Consider the following 13197-nt stretch of genomic DNA (forward strand, 5'->3'; position numbering starts at 1 on the left):
CAGGCTAAAGAAATTGATAACTGACTCCTGCAAATAGAGATTCATCTCTGGGGTGAAATATACATCCGTAAGGCACTTTAAAACCTCCCTGTCTTTGTTTCTTTGCCGTAGAACACATTTAAAACAACGTTATTTCCTTTTTTCTATGATGGCTTTCAAATGGCACATTATTTCTTTTTGTAATACTCTCAACTATAACTTTACAGAAAAGTTTTTTATGAGAAAAGAACATAGTCGAAAAAGTCCAGGACAGAGTTTCCTTCAAGCCTTATGATTCTTTTCTTGTACAGTAAAAAGGAAAGCACAAGTTAACTTGAACTATGTCATTCCTCTATGTTCCATTCCTCTCCTGGGATCAGTTTCCATATCCAGTTTCCTTTACTTCCAGTAACAATCGATGGTGCTTCTTGAGGTATAAAGAATGTTTTCTGGCTTCACTGAAATAACACAAGGACACCATTGGACCTGAGGTAACACGTGTTTCAGAGAAAACTTAGTAAAGAGATCATATGAAATTTATATTGCTTATAAATATATTATCCATGAGTATATTGAGTTCAATCTTTGTAAGGTCTCTGTAAATTAAAGTGGATTTTAAATGGAAAGAAGGTTCTTAGATCATTCTTTTTGTGAGTGTATGTACAGCACATTATTTCCCAAGTGTATTTGAGTTAACAGTAAGGGAAACTATAGCAATAATAGGAGAAAGAGAAATTCTGTGTTAAAGTATATGGGTTCAATACACTATAGAAGACTCTACAAATAAGACAACATTGAAACAATAAAGCCAAGTCCCGTATGTAGATTTATGGGAGTGATATAGAGAAAGCATTACTCCTAAGTGGAACACGAAGTATGAGGCCACTCTCTTTCTAAATCACGCTTGCTAATCACACAACTATGTAGAAAGTAGAATGGAAGTATAATTCTGGTTCCAATGCAAGTCAGATATAAGAGCATGGACTTCACTGGAAAAAAATCCATCTTGAGAGAATAGGGCTTATACTAGCACTGAACTGCTGGCTAAGATGATATTTCTTTTTCTTTCCTTATATATTTATTGTTGTTGGTGGTGGTCTTGGCACTTGAACTCTGGGCCTGGGCACTGTTCCTCTGCTATTCAGCTCACGGCTAATGCTCTACTTGATCCACAGTGCCACTTCCAGTTTTCTTGTAGTTAATTGAAGAAAAGTGTCTCCGGAACTTTCCTACCCGGGCTGGCTTTGAACCCCTATCCTTAGATCTCACCACCACTCAGCTTATGATCACATTTCTAACAGTATACACTCAGGGTATGTAATGGGTATATTCATCTATCTTTATATGAATTCTTGAGTTACAAACCTGGGCTACAGCATAGACTTACACTCACAAAAATGTTTATAGCTTAAAAGTTGATACTCCTGGAGAAATAAAACCTAAGAATGTAAAGGAGTCTGCATAGTTCAGTTTGCATCCAGCTAGGGTAGAGCAGACTTTGCAACAGTACCTATAATTGAGGAGCCAAAAGCTGGATTGGAAGAATGGCTCAGGTGATGGAATACCAGTCATGAGCAAGATTGATGAATAAGAGATTGAGGCTTTTGCATACATACATACAAACATACACATACACACTGAGGCACTTATATGTGCACACACAAAACACAAATGAAATGACTCATAATATGTAGAAAAGCTTGAAAACAATAGAAAATATGTCCTGAGTAAGACTAAAATCATGTGATAATTTTTAATATTAGAAAGTCCTCAAGTTACTTTTTTCAAAAATGTTTGAGAATATTACATAGGTAGGGACCAGAGATAGTAAGAGAGTCAAGTAATCATTATTAAAGGTATCGGACACATTGAGGAATGAATCAGAGACCCCGCAGGTGCATCTGAAAATGTTCATATCCTGTGTCAAATGTTAGAAAATGTTTGAAAATAGTACAGGAACAGTCTGAGCAGTGTAGTGGGTAATATCACTGGAGAAATTCAGAATTTCTAATCTGTATCTAGATTAAATAAAACAAGAAACTATGGCAGGGCAATGTAATATAAGCCTAGAATTCTAGCACTCAGACTAAAACAGAAGATTAGAGAGTGGAATTACATAGTGATACCTTCCCTGGACTAGTTAGTATAATTTTGTCTAAATAAAACAAACCAAACAAGAAAGGAATACACTGTTGGAAGGTTGGGATAATTTTGTCATTTTTTGAGAAGTCAGGTTACCTATTGAAATGCAACTCATATATAATCCTCACTTGTGTTTTAAATTCTCTCTCCATTACAGAATACTCTTAGATGCAAAATGACTCATGAATACCTTCCAAAATTTGACAAAGTAAGTAATCATCATTCTGTTGGATTCCAAAGAAATTATGAAGGATTATAAAAGCTTAAGCCAGAGAAATAGCAAAGTTTGTCTAATGTAGGACTTTGTAAATGTTGCTAAATTAGAATTGAGATTTAAAATAAATATTTTGGTTTTGTTTGTAATTTCATATTCTATTGGATAATACAAAATTCTTTTCTTTTTTTGTCATTCGTGTGGCCTGAACTCTGGGGCTGCACACTGTCCCTCAGCTATTCAGCTCAAGGCTAGTGCTCTACCACTTGAGCCACAGCACCACTTGCGGGTTTTTTTCTTATGTGGTGCCGAGGAATCGAACCCAGGGCCTCATGCATGTAAGGCAAGCAGTCTACCACTGAGCCACCTTCCCAGCGCCAAAATTATTTTTAAGTAGAGGGTTTAATTGACAAATTCACAAATGATTCTTGCAGTCTACTTGCCTAGAATATTCTTTCAAGAGAGATATAATTAGAAATTAGTTAATAGATAATTCCAACAATTCATGTATAAAATGATAATGTGAATAATGTAGACAGAGTTGCCAAGAAATGGATGATATTAATTTATAAATTTAGAAAAAGCAATTTTTGAGGCTTTGGTATAACATAGTATGAGGAGAATAATTGTGTGACATCTTCTTTCTTCCACCTATGTAACACAGGAAGCAATTTCCTTAATTATGTGCCTCTGTATACAATGAGAAAAATGCTAGGTTTGGGGTTTGTTTTCATTTTTGTTTTTGTTTTATTGGTTTGTCCTAGTGCTTGAACTCTGGGCCTGAACACTGTCTCTGAGCCTGTTTATGCTCAAGGCTTGTGCCCTACCACTTCAATCTCAGTGCCACTTCTGTCTGGCTTTTGCTGAGAAGTTTATTGGAGATAAACATCTAAGGAACCTTCCTGCCTGGGTGCGCTTTTAGCATCCTGAATATCTATGATAGTTAAAAAAGTATAAATATGAATAATATTTGCAAATGTTCTCATCTCAAGAATACCAGTGGGGGAAAATGATGTAACCCAGTTTATTGTGGTATTCTTTGAAGAACATGGAAGGCATCACATTAGCAGAAGTGTAGTATTTTTTCACAATAGAGATAAGCTATTCGTGATGTAAGTTAAGCGAAATTTGAGGTGCACTCTACACCTTGGAAACTGTTGGGCTAGGATGACTTTATGGCATGAATCTTCGGATTAATGGTCATAGAAATAATAGCTTACTCTGATAAACAATTGTTTACTCTTGAAGAATGAATTATTACAGATGCTTCATAGTTTTATCCTTTACCAGAATGTGGCTATTTTTCTGTTTACTTCTCAATCTGTAGCAACCCATTGGAATATGAATCTATTGCAGAATTACATAACATGCAAACAGGTACTGTTTTGAAGCTCTCAGGTAGGAATGCTCAGAATTTGAAAATGAGTAGTTATTAGTCATAGGAATTTTGAAGAACACATATATTCTGTCCTCTTAACAACTTATTTACTTTTAAAAGTTATGGGTTTCCATAGAATGAAACTGTTTTCTGTTTTAGTATGAGAAAGTTTAAATTTATTCTTTTTTCAAAATATTGGCAAGTATATTGTGAAAATATTGTCTAGTTAGATAACATTCAAGTTGATGGCCCTCTGATAAAAAAGGGTAATTAATTCATATTTAATGCCAAATAGTATTGATTTTTAAAAGTTACTAAAATAATAATATCTACTATACCAATACAGTGAAATTTTATTTCATGTAGCTTATTTATTTAATTTAATTTTCTTGTCAAAGTTATGTACAGTGGAGTTACAAAAATTGTAAGGTAGTGAATACATAATGTTTCAAACTTGTTATCCCCTTTCTCATTTTTCTCACAGTTTTCCTTCACCACAATACCCCTTACAAGTTGTAATGTACATTTCCATCATATTGTCTTGTGAGCATTTCTATTGCATTGGTTTGCCCTTTGTCCTGTTTCTCGCCATTTTGTTGTTCCTATTCCCTTCCCTAATTAAGGTAAATGTATACCAATACACAGGGTATCAAAATCAAATACAGCAGGGAATAAACCATAGGGAAAAATGCCAAAAGAAAATAGAAATCACATAGTACATTAAAAACAACAACCACAAATAAAAATCTCTGTTTCCATATCTTGGATTTCATTTTGCTTAGCATCAGCATATATGCTCATATATATAGCATAACAAAGGCCCTGGAAAATAATAGTTGCATGGACATGATATCATGAAAACAACATATTAACTGTTTTTGATGGTAAAGGTGGAATTAGGATTCTGTTAAAGGAATTTCAAAAGAGTTTTAAAGTTATGACAGGTAAATTTTAATTGTTCAAATTTTTAACAAGTTAGCCTATTAAAATTTTTTTTAAATTGCCTGGGAGAATAGGCTTTCATGCAAAGAAATCCATGGAGACTTAGCTCAGAGGGAGCAATGTGGGTGAAGATGGCTCTTTTTCACACTAAACAAACAAACCTCACAAACCTTGCTGTAAATCCTGTAGGTAACCTTGAGAATTGTCCTTACCCAAGAAATATACTCTTACTGTGTGAAACAAGGTTGTAGTGGAATTTAAATTCAAAGTACTTTAAAAAAAGACATCAAAATTGTGATTTGACCTTTACTTACCAAACAGTAATTCTCTGAAAAAGATAATTGGGGTCAAACTATTTAGGGAGAAAGTGCCCTCCACAATGAAAGAAGGTATTGGGTTTACACATTTCTGTTTATAATACTTTCTACAATGTCTTTGCACATAAAACACTGAAACAGAAAAAAATCTGGATACTTCAAACCAATGATTTCACATTTCTAAGTGGCTCAAAAATATAATATCATTATTAACATGAGACAGTGAAGACTTCTCTTATTACATAAGCCAAAAAGTTTTGGGATCAGAAAAGAAGAGCAAATGGAAAAGTAAGAAAACAGTGTTCTTAGAAGCCCTAGCTAAGCGTATTTGCTTCAGCAGTGGAGGGAGGCCAAAACTTTTTTAAATAGATTGTCTTAATATTTTTGCTACCTAAAGTGGTTTTACAGAGCCTATTTGGCTCACTTCAATGCACACTAGATCGAATGAAGACATAAAAATAAATTCCACATCCAAATAAAACAGTTTTAAAAGAGAAACCATGAAGACGTAGCAGTGGGGGAGGCCTTATAATCCTTCCACTTCACTAGACTTTAAGCCAAGAAGCTGTGATTAATTGGAAATCAGGTAAGAGCTAAGAGGAGGACATAGAAATAGGACATAGAAGTATTGTCCTTTGTAACAGACACTGTCATCCATGGTATGGGTGATTTAACTCTATTCTTCTCCATACACCTTGTTTTGTTGTTTTTTGTTTTTTTGGGGGGTCTGGTCGTGGGCCTGAACTCTGGGCCTGGGCGCTGCCCCTCAGCTCTTCAGCTCAAGGCTAGCACTCTACCACTTGAGCCACAGCGCCACTTCCGGCTTTTTTTCTTATGTGGTGCTGAGGAATAGAACCCAGGGCCTAGAGCATGCAAGGCAAGTACTCTACCACTGAGCTAACTTCCCAGCCCCTCCATACATCTTGTTAAGCAAATGCAAGACCAAGAGAAAAATAATCTATTGAAGTAATTTTGCAAAGAATAACTTCACTGTTCCTGATATGGTATCTAAGAGAGTCTTAAGTGAGAATATAAAAGTGGAGTATTCTTCGGTTTCCTCTAAGCATCTTGTTAGCAAACTATCTTTAAGGTTAGAAGTAATTGAACCAAAAAGTGGTGGAGTACTTATTTTTGAGGGCACTTTAGACACAAGAAGACTTTCAAGGTAAAAGAACAAAAAAGTATAGCTAAATATTTGTGATCACAGCTTCATGGATTGGTTTTTTGGAGACAATGTTTTACATGAGAGTTGTTCTCATTATCATAGATGTTGGGTTTTTGTGGCAACCAAATGCAAGAGGGAAGTTTAATGGACTCGCTTGGACAAGTAAACAGCATAATAGAAAAAATGGCAAATAATCTTTAGTGAATTACATTGACCGATTACTTTGCCAGAACAAAGAAGGAAAGACATAATTCAAAATCACTTGACTGAAAAGTACGAAAAATAGTAGTAAAGAGAGATGAGAGAAAACATAGAGGACTGTTTTCTCTCCAATGGAGTAATGGGTTTTGATCTTGTTTCTTCCATTCTATATTCACCAGCTATCAAGTGTATCTCAGGACTGGAATATCCAGTTCAGACAAAGAGATCTCCCATTAGAAAATATTTGCTGCAGATGTAGGTGATTTATAACCTTAGACAATCTATTTAAATCTGTTCAAAATTCTCCCCTACCCCAAACTGCCCTCTTTGAACAGTTGGTTTGCTTTTCCCATACTGCCTTTGGTTAAATATTTAAAATTTTGAGAGGTCATATTCATACTCTCTAGAGATTGCTGTTTGGTTGTGACATTTGTGTGTTTGGTTTTTGTTGTGTTTTTAACTGAATTTCAAAAGGTTGTGGTAGTGTGTTACAATTAAATATGTCCATGTAATTGTCCAGTGCTCCTGGATCAGAGTCACTCCTATCATTCTCAACCAACCCCTTCTCCAAGATTTATTTCAGATTTACCACTTCCTTTATCACATGTGTACATTGAGTATTCTAGTTGTACTTGCCACTTTTTAATTTTTCATTCATTATATGTTTTTACTAATATTCTTCTCTGGTTTCAACTTCTTGATAGTCATTCTGTTAAACTGTCTGTTCATACTTTGACAGGTTTATATACATTCCATGGCATTTCAAACCTGCATATACTTGAACTGATATCAGCTTATATTTCCATAATTAATTTATCTGCATTAACAATTTGAAAGACTGGAGACATGAAGGACCTAGACATGATTTTATTCTTATCCATTTGGAAGAGTAATCTTTAGTCAACAAGAAAGTTTAAAAATGGCTTAGAATGTTTTGCTAACTAGCAGTTTTTATAAATGGCTTTGTACAAAGGTTTGTGATTATTTTATTTTACATGGGATAATATTTTCTACTACCTATAACTTTTGGGAAAAGAAGAAAACTAAAATTTATTACTGTGGAGGAATATGATAGAAATAGAAGACAGATTTTATGTTTGTCACATCTCTGATGAGTACCCATATTCAAGACTTGAAGTCATATTTCTTAAGGAAAACATCAAACAACATGATAAGGCAAATATTCTTGATCTTTTAAAATCAAAAAGAAAAAAACAAAAAGAAAAAAAACCAAAAAGAAAAAAAATCTGGAAGTTGTGCTGTGGCTCAAGTGGTAGAGTGCTAGCCTTAAGCTGAAGAGCTGAGGGACAGCGCCTAGGCCAAGAGATCAGGCCCCACGCCCGGACGCCCTAAAAACATTATTTTAAAAGGAATATATTTTCAGAAGATTAAATATAGTTTACCATTGATTTGAGAATGACAACCCTTTTATACTACATAACCAAGTTTTACTGAAGTACCAGTGTTATGAAGCACTAAGGATCTTCTCAATTAATGTTTTTCTGAATTCTATTTGACTTCTAATTCAAGTTTTCCGAGCCTTGGTAGACAAATTATGGATCTTATCCTTCCAGGAACTATTTTTTGGCCTACTTACACTGGACTAAAATCTTTCATTAATCATTAGGAGAGGGGTATTAAAGATATTCTTGTGACATTTGTGATCTTGTTCACTCTATGGGCTGGTCATCTGTAAATTGAAAGTGTGAATTACAGTAGTTTCTCTCAGATTTTGTGATCTCATCTTTCATTTTAAGTTGCCTTGCATTTCACAATTGCTTACTGCTAAACCCTGTGTAATTGGGGCCCTAAATTATTATAAGAAATGAGAAGTTAAGATGAGTATTCAATTACTTTCTGTTGGCATGTTGCATGGGCCTAGGTGAGAAGACTTGCCCTTGTTATCTGATGATGCAGATAACTGGGACCTGGGATCCTAGGACGCGTGGGTCCTGTAGAATAATAATACCTTTTGGATATCATATCAGCAAAATTTGGGTATGATCAGAAATATGGAGAAATCCATTCTGGGTCCAGGGAGTTAAAACAATATACAGAGCAGCAGAGTAAAATTCCTTGCAGATTAGAGGAAAACAACATTTTTTTTTACCATGTGAATTCAGTAGACTAAGAACACTTAGAAGGTATCACAAGTTTATACCGAAGACATTGCATTGATACTTCTTATATTCTAATATATATTCTAAACCTAATTATTTATATTCCAATCTATTTATTGCAATAAATATCAATTTATTTGTCAAATTATCGATTAATTCTAGTAAGTTTCATTGTGTGAAACATAAAATTAGCACATATAAATACAAAATATATAACTATATGTAATATAAGGAAATGTTTTTCATTGTTCTGTTGTGGTTAGGGTATCAAAGGCAACTCTGTTTTACAGTATTATTCCATTATCTCTACCTCAGAGTTTGGTAGAGTTAGACCTAAAGCTTTACCATTTGTAGATTTACAGCCTAGAGGCAAGAGGAAACACTGTGATTAAAACATTACCAATTTAAGGCCTAATATCAAGGAGAAAAATATGGACTTCTTCTGGATCTATGGAAATATTTGGTGATATAAATTCAGTAGTTTATGTTCCTGCCTGGTTGGATGGTAGACAGGTCAGGACATTAGGTAATCATGCATAAGAACAATTTTTTTCACCTTCTTGGCTTTAGCTATTTTTGAAATGGTAGGTATAATAAACAATTACATTTCGATAAAATACTTTCTAGTCAGAACTGTTTATTTCTCTATGATCCCTTGTAACTAAGATAGTTTTGTTCCAGTAAGATAATCTTTGCTGTCAGGGTAAGATATTCTGTTTGGTCTGTTACTACATGGAAGAAGGGTAAAGGGTCATTAGACATTTGTGCCAGTAAGACCTCATTTGGGAAATTTTAAGCTGCAAAATTTTAGAAGTAGCTCTTCAGCAAGGCTTACTTTGAATCCATTAGCTCCACAAAGCTAACTCAGTTGATAAATAAGTACTTGAAAAGCCATCTCTTTGAGCCTAGCTATAAAGGCTTCAAAGTATGATCAAATTTAAAATGAAAAAGACTTAAAATAGTCATTGGCAAAAAAATGCAAGTGTGAGCAATCTACCGAACAATATGTTTTTTCCACTATACACAGAACTTCAGAGAAATAAGATCAGTAGCATTGTTAGTAACAATAAGGTTTCCTTGTTACAAATAGACAACCAAGGATATATGCCTGTATAGAGATTGCATCATTAACTACTTAAATATACAGGATACTACATGCTTCGGCAGCACGTATACATAAATTACAACAATATGGAGATTAACATGCCACTTGGACAAGGATGATATGAAAATATGCGAATTATTCCATATTTTTCATTCTTCAGTTGCTAGAAATTACAAACAGTTATTAAAAAGTTGATTACAAAAATACAAGTGTAACAACATATGTGATTCATATAATTAAAAGTTAGTTTGATATCAGTGTATTAAAGCTTCACCTTAGAAAGGTCTTTACATAGCATAACCTTTACAAAACTTTTACATTAGATAACATTTTAATTTTATCCCAAAGAAATAAAATAGTATAAGGACCTTGGAGAAAAAAGAATCTTAAACTGTTTTTATATGGAATGCAATCTGTAAGGACACATTTATTAATGAATTTATATAATATATAACAATGTAGTATTCAAAGTATTATATCTAGGAGATAATGAAATAGATTATGGACATTTTACAAACAGAATACAGAATATGTTAAAATATACTTTCTTCAGACAAGCACTGGAAATATATTCAGGTTCTGTACTACTCATTTCAACAAATATGGTAAAATTATTTCTGATTTAAAAAATCACAAGCTCTACAGAAATCATTATAGATGTATACAAACAACTCTTGAACATATTTTGACATCAAAGTCAGGCAATTCATTTGGAAGAATACCATGGAATCCATGAATTTTTAAAGTAAGATATTGCTGTTGCTTTGTATTGTGAAAATATTTTGTACAGAGACAAAGGATGGACTCGCATTTTTGAAATTTAAGTAACTTAACCAAATCATTAAGACATAGGAGAACAATTTGTACAGCCTTTCACAACTTCAAAGAGGTAGTCATACATAGTTATCTTTTGGCAGTATCAAATGCAGTTTCTTCCAAGTTGTTCTTCAGACCTGGTTTAAAATAATGGTTCAAAAGAAGGAGATCAAACAAATCTTTGCTGTTTCTATTCCCAGCAGCAAGATGCAAGGAGGTCAAGAGGCCTTTCGTTTAGACATTGGTATCTGCATCATGATGAAGTAAGAAAGAAGCCACACTGGTATTATTCCACGTATAAGCACTGTGCAGGTGTGTCCAGCCATTCACAGTTATTGCATGAATATCTGCCTCGAGCCACCAACTCATGGACAATGTCTCAGTGTCAACTGTAGGTTTCTTGATGAAGAGCGGTATACTCATCGTCATCCCTAGTATTCACACGAGTGGCCTTTTTGGAAAGTTTTTGCCACACTGTAGAAAGTCGATTAATTTCAGCAGGCCAAAGAAGAAATTTGCTTGGATCCTTCTCCATTTTTTTCTTACAAATGATACCATTCCTCACTTTTTCATCTTCTTCCTTGTCTTCATCAGAATTGCCTAACCAGAGACTTTGAGTACCAGTCGGAATGAGGTGTCCATGTATTTCCCCAGTAGTTGACGTTGGTTTAATAATTAAACTTCAGTAGAGAAGCAAAAAGTTTAAAAACTGTTACAAAGTAAAGTAATTAATCAGAATATGTTACTATTCATAATAATCATAAGCTGAATTTATAGTGATAGTCAAATATGTAAGAAATGAGACAATTTGCCATACATTTGCACTTAATAAGTGAGAAAGAATTTTCTAGGTCTTTTAAAATATATCTTAAGTTTAATAAAGAACCTATTCTGTGACATCATATGATAATCAGATAAAGCTGATATTAGAGCAAAGAACAGATTCTACTAAGTTTTTGTATGTTAATGTATATACTTATTTTGGTTGTGGGAAACTGTGGGGATTTCGCTTGAGTTATTGCTCTTGCTAGGCAGGCGTCATATCCGTGGTTAATTTTAGGATAGGGGTTCCCTTTCCACAAGAACATGCACCTGATCTGTCATTTTAGCCTTCCTATCATCAATGGCATCAGAGTTGCAGACCAACTTGTCTAGCTTCCTACCTTGGCTGGCCTGGATTCCGCAGTCCTTCCAATCTTAGCCTGTAGATAGTGCAGTGTGGTAGAAATGATCCAATGCACCCAGCTATAGATTGAGAAGGAGGTCCACTAAACTTTCGGTCTGGTTCTATTTTTAAGCCTCCTCAGTAGTTACGAGTAGAGGTGGGAGCCCCTGGTGCCAAGTAGTAAGAGTATTTTTTAAAGTAACTAGACATATATATGACTTGTGATTACCTCAGGAAAAAAATTCAAAGAATAATTTTTAAATATTCACATTATAAATATTTTAAAAACAAAATATATGTGTCTGAATAATTTACATGTGTAAAAATCATGCAAAATTATATTAACTAGTCCTACAACTCTGAAAAAAGAATTACCCTAAAGAAACAGAAGAAAATATTTAAGTTCAAAATTTGAAATTTAGAAAATTAAATGAAGTGTACTCTAGATGACTTAAGTAACTGTAAACCCTCTGCATATAAATTTTCTTATAAAAATGCATGAACAAAGAAAGCAAAAGTACCCATTGATCAATAGCAACATCAAAAGCATCAGTAGTTCTTTTTTTGAGCATACAAAAAAAATTGATGGAAGAGATAACAATGTTCCTTCCATAAGAAATGTACTTATTTATGTAACTGTAACCCCTCTGTACATTACCTTTACAATAAAATTAAATTGAAATTAAAAATAAACCAAACAAGGGATCTTCAATCATATTATGACAAATTTCTAATCAGACACTAGATTAAATACTAGACAGCAAGGGCAACACATTTAAGGTGTTAAAAGGACATATCTAATACCAACCTTTCTAACAAATATATATACTTCCCCCAAATGTGAGAGATGAGCTAAGTACCTAACGATGGCTCAGGCATATAACCTTAACTACTCAGGAAGGTGAATTGTGAGGATTGTGGCTCAAAGACAGCCTTGGCCTTGTCCCCTCAGAAGCAGATTGTAGGAGAGCTGTCCTTGAGAAGGACGGAGGTCTTCTTGCCATGTCATTGCTGGAACAAATATAGGATAAGGTGGCCATCAAGCATGGAGGCTATTGGCCAGTGTCTCCACAGAAGCAATTTATGAGATTCAGGAGTCCTCTACAAGATCAGAGGACTTTGACCACTGTCCTAGTAGTTTCAGGAATGGCATAACAATGACCAGAGCAACCTCAAGCCCACATGGAGTCCTTAGCAACAGTCTTTGAAGCTTATGGGCTAGAGTATCAATGCTGGCAAGCTATTATTGGTCCACTTTTTCTCTGACTTCACTGGCCCAGACTCTGATTGGTCCATTTCTTCTATGATGTCACTATGATGGGCTGTGATAGCTCCGTTTTGAGAGGTCATGCAGTCTATATAGGAAGCCACTGTGCTCCAACCTATGTCAGTTAACACCTCTAGGAACTCTTGATTGGTGACACACTGGACTGACTCAAAGCAAAATTCATGATTTTTCTGATTTTTTTTGGAGGGGGTATGAGTTGTCGTTGGGTTTTGGTATTTCTTTTTATTTTTTCTGTGTTTCCATTATTTTATTTAGTTAATTTTAGGTAGACTTGCTACCTGCCATCATAGCAGAAGGATGGAAGAATACAAAGAATCATCCTCCATATCCTTGAATGAAGAGATCATCAATCAATACCAGATGAA

The 13197-nt window shown here is 34.4% G+C and overlaps 1 pseudogene; it reads left to right on the forward strand.

Annotated features, from left to right (window-relative positions):
• Positions 1-9613: 9613 nt before the first annotated feature.
• LOC122099567 lies at positions 9614-9713 on the forward strand (annotated as a pseudogene).
• The last annotated feature ends 3484 nt before the right edge of the window (positions 9714-13197 follow it).

This window comes from Dipodomys spectabilis, unplaced genomic scaffold, assembly GCF_019054845.1.
Source record: "Dipodomys spectabilis isolate Male_0828 unplaced genomic scaffold, ASM1905484v1 ptg000520l, whole genome shotgun sequence".
NCBI classification, from domain to species: domain Eukaryota; kingdom Metazoa; phylum Chordata; class Mammalia; order Rodentia; family Heteromyidae; genus Dipodomys; species Dipodomys spectabilis.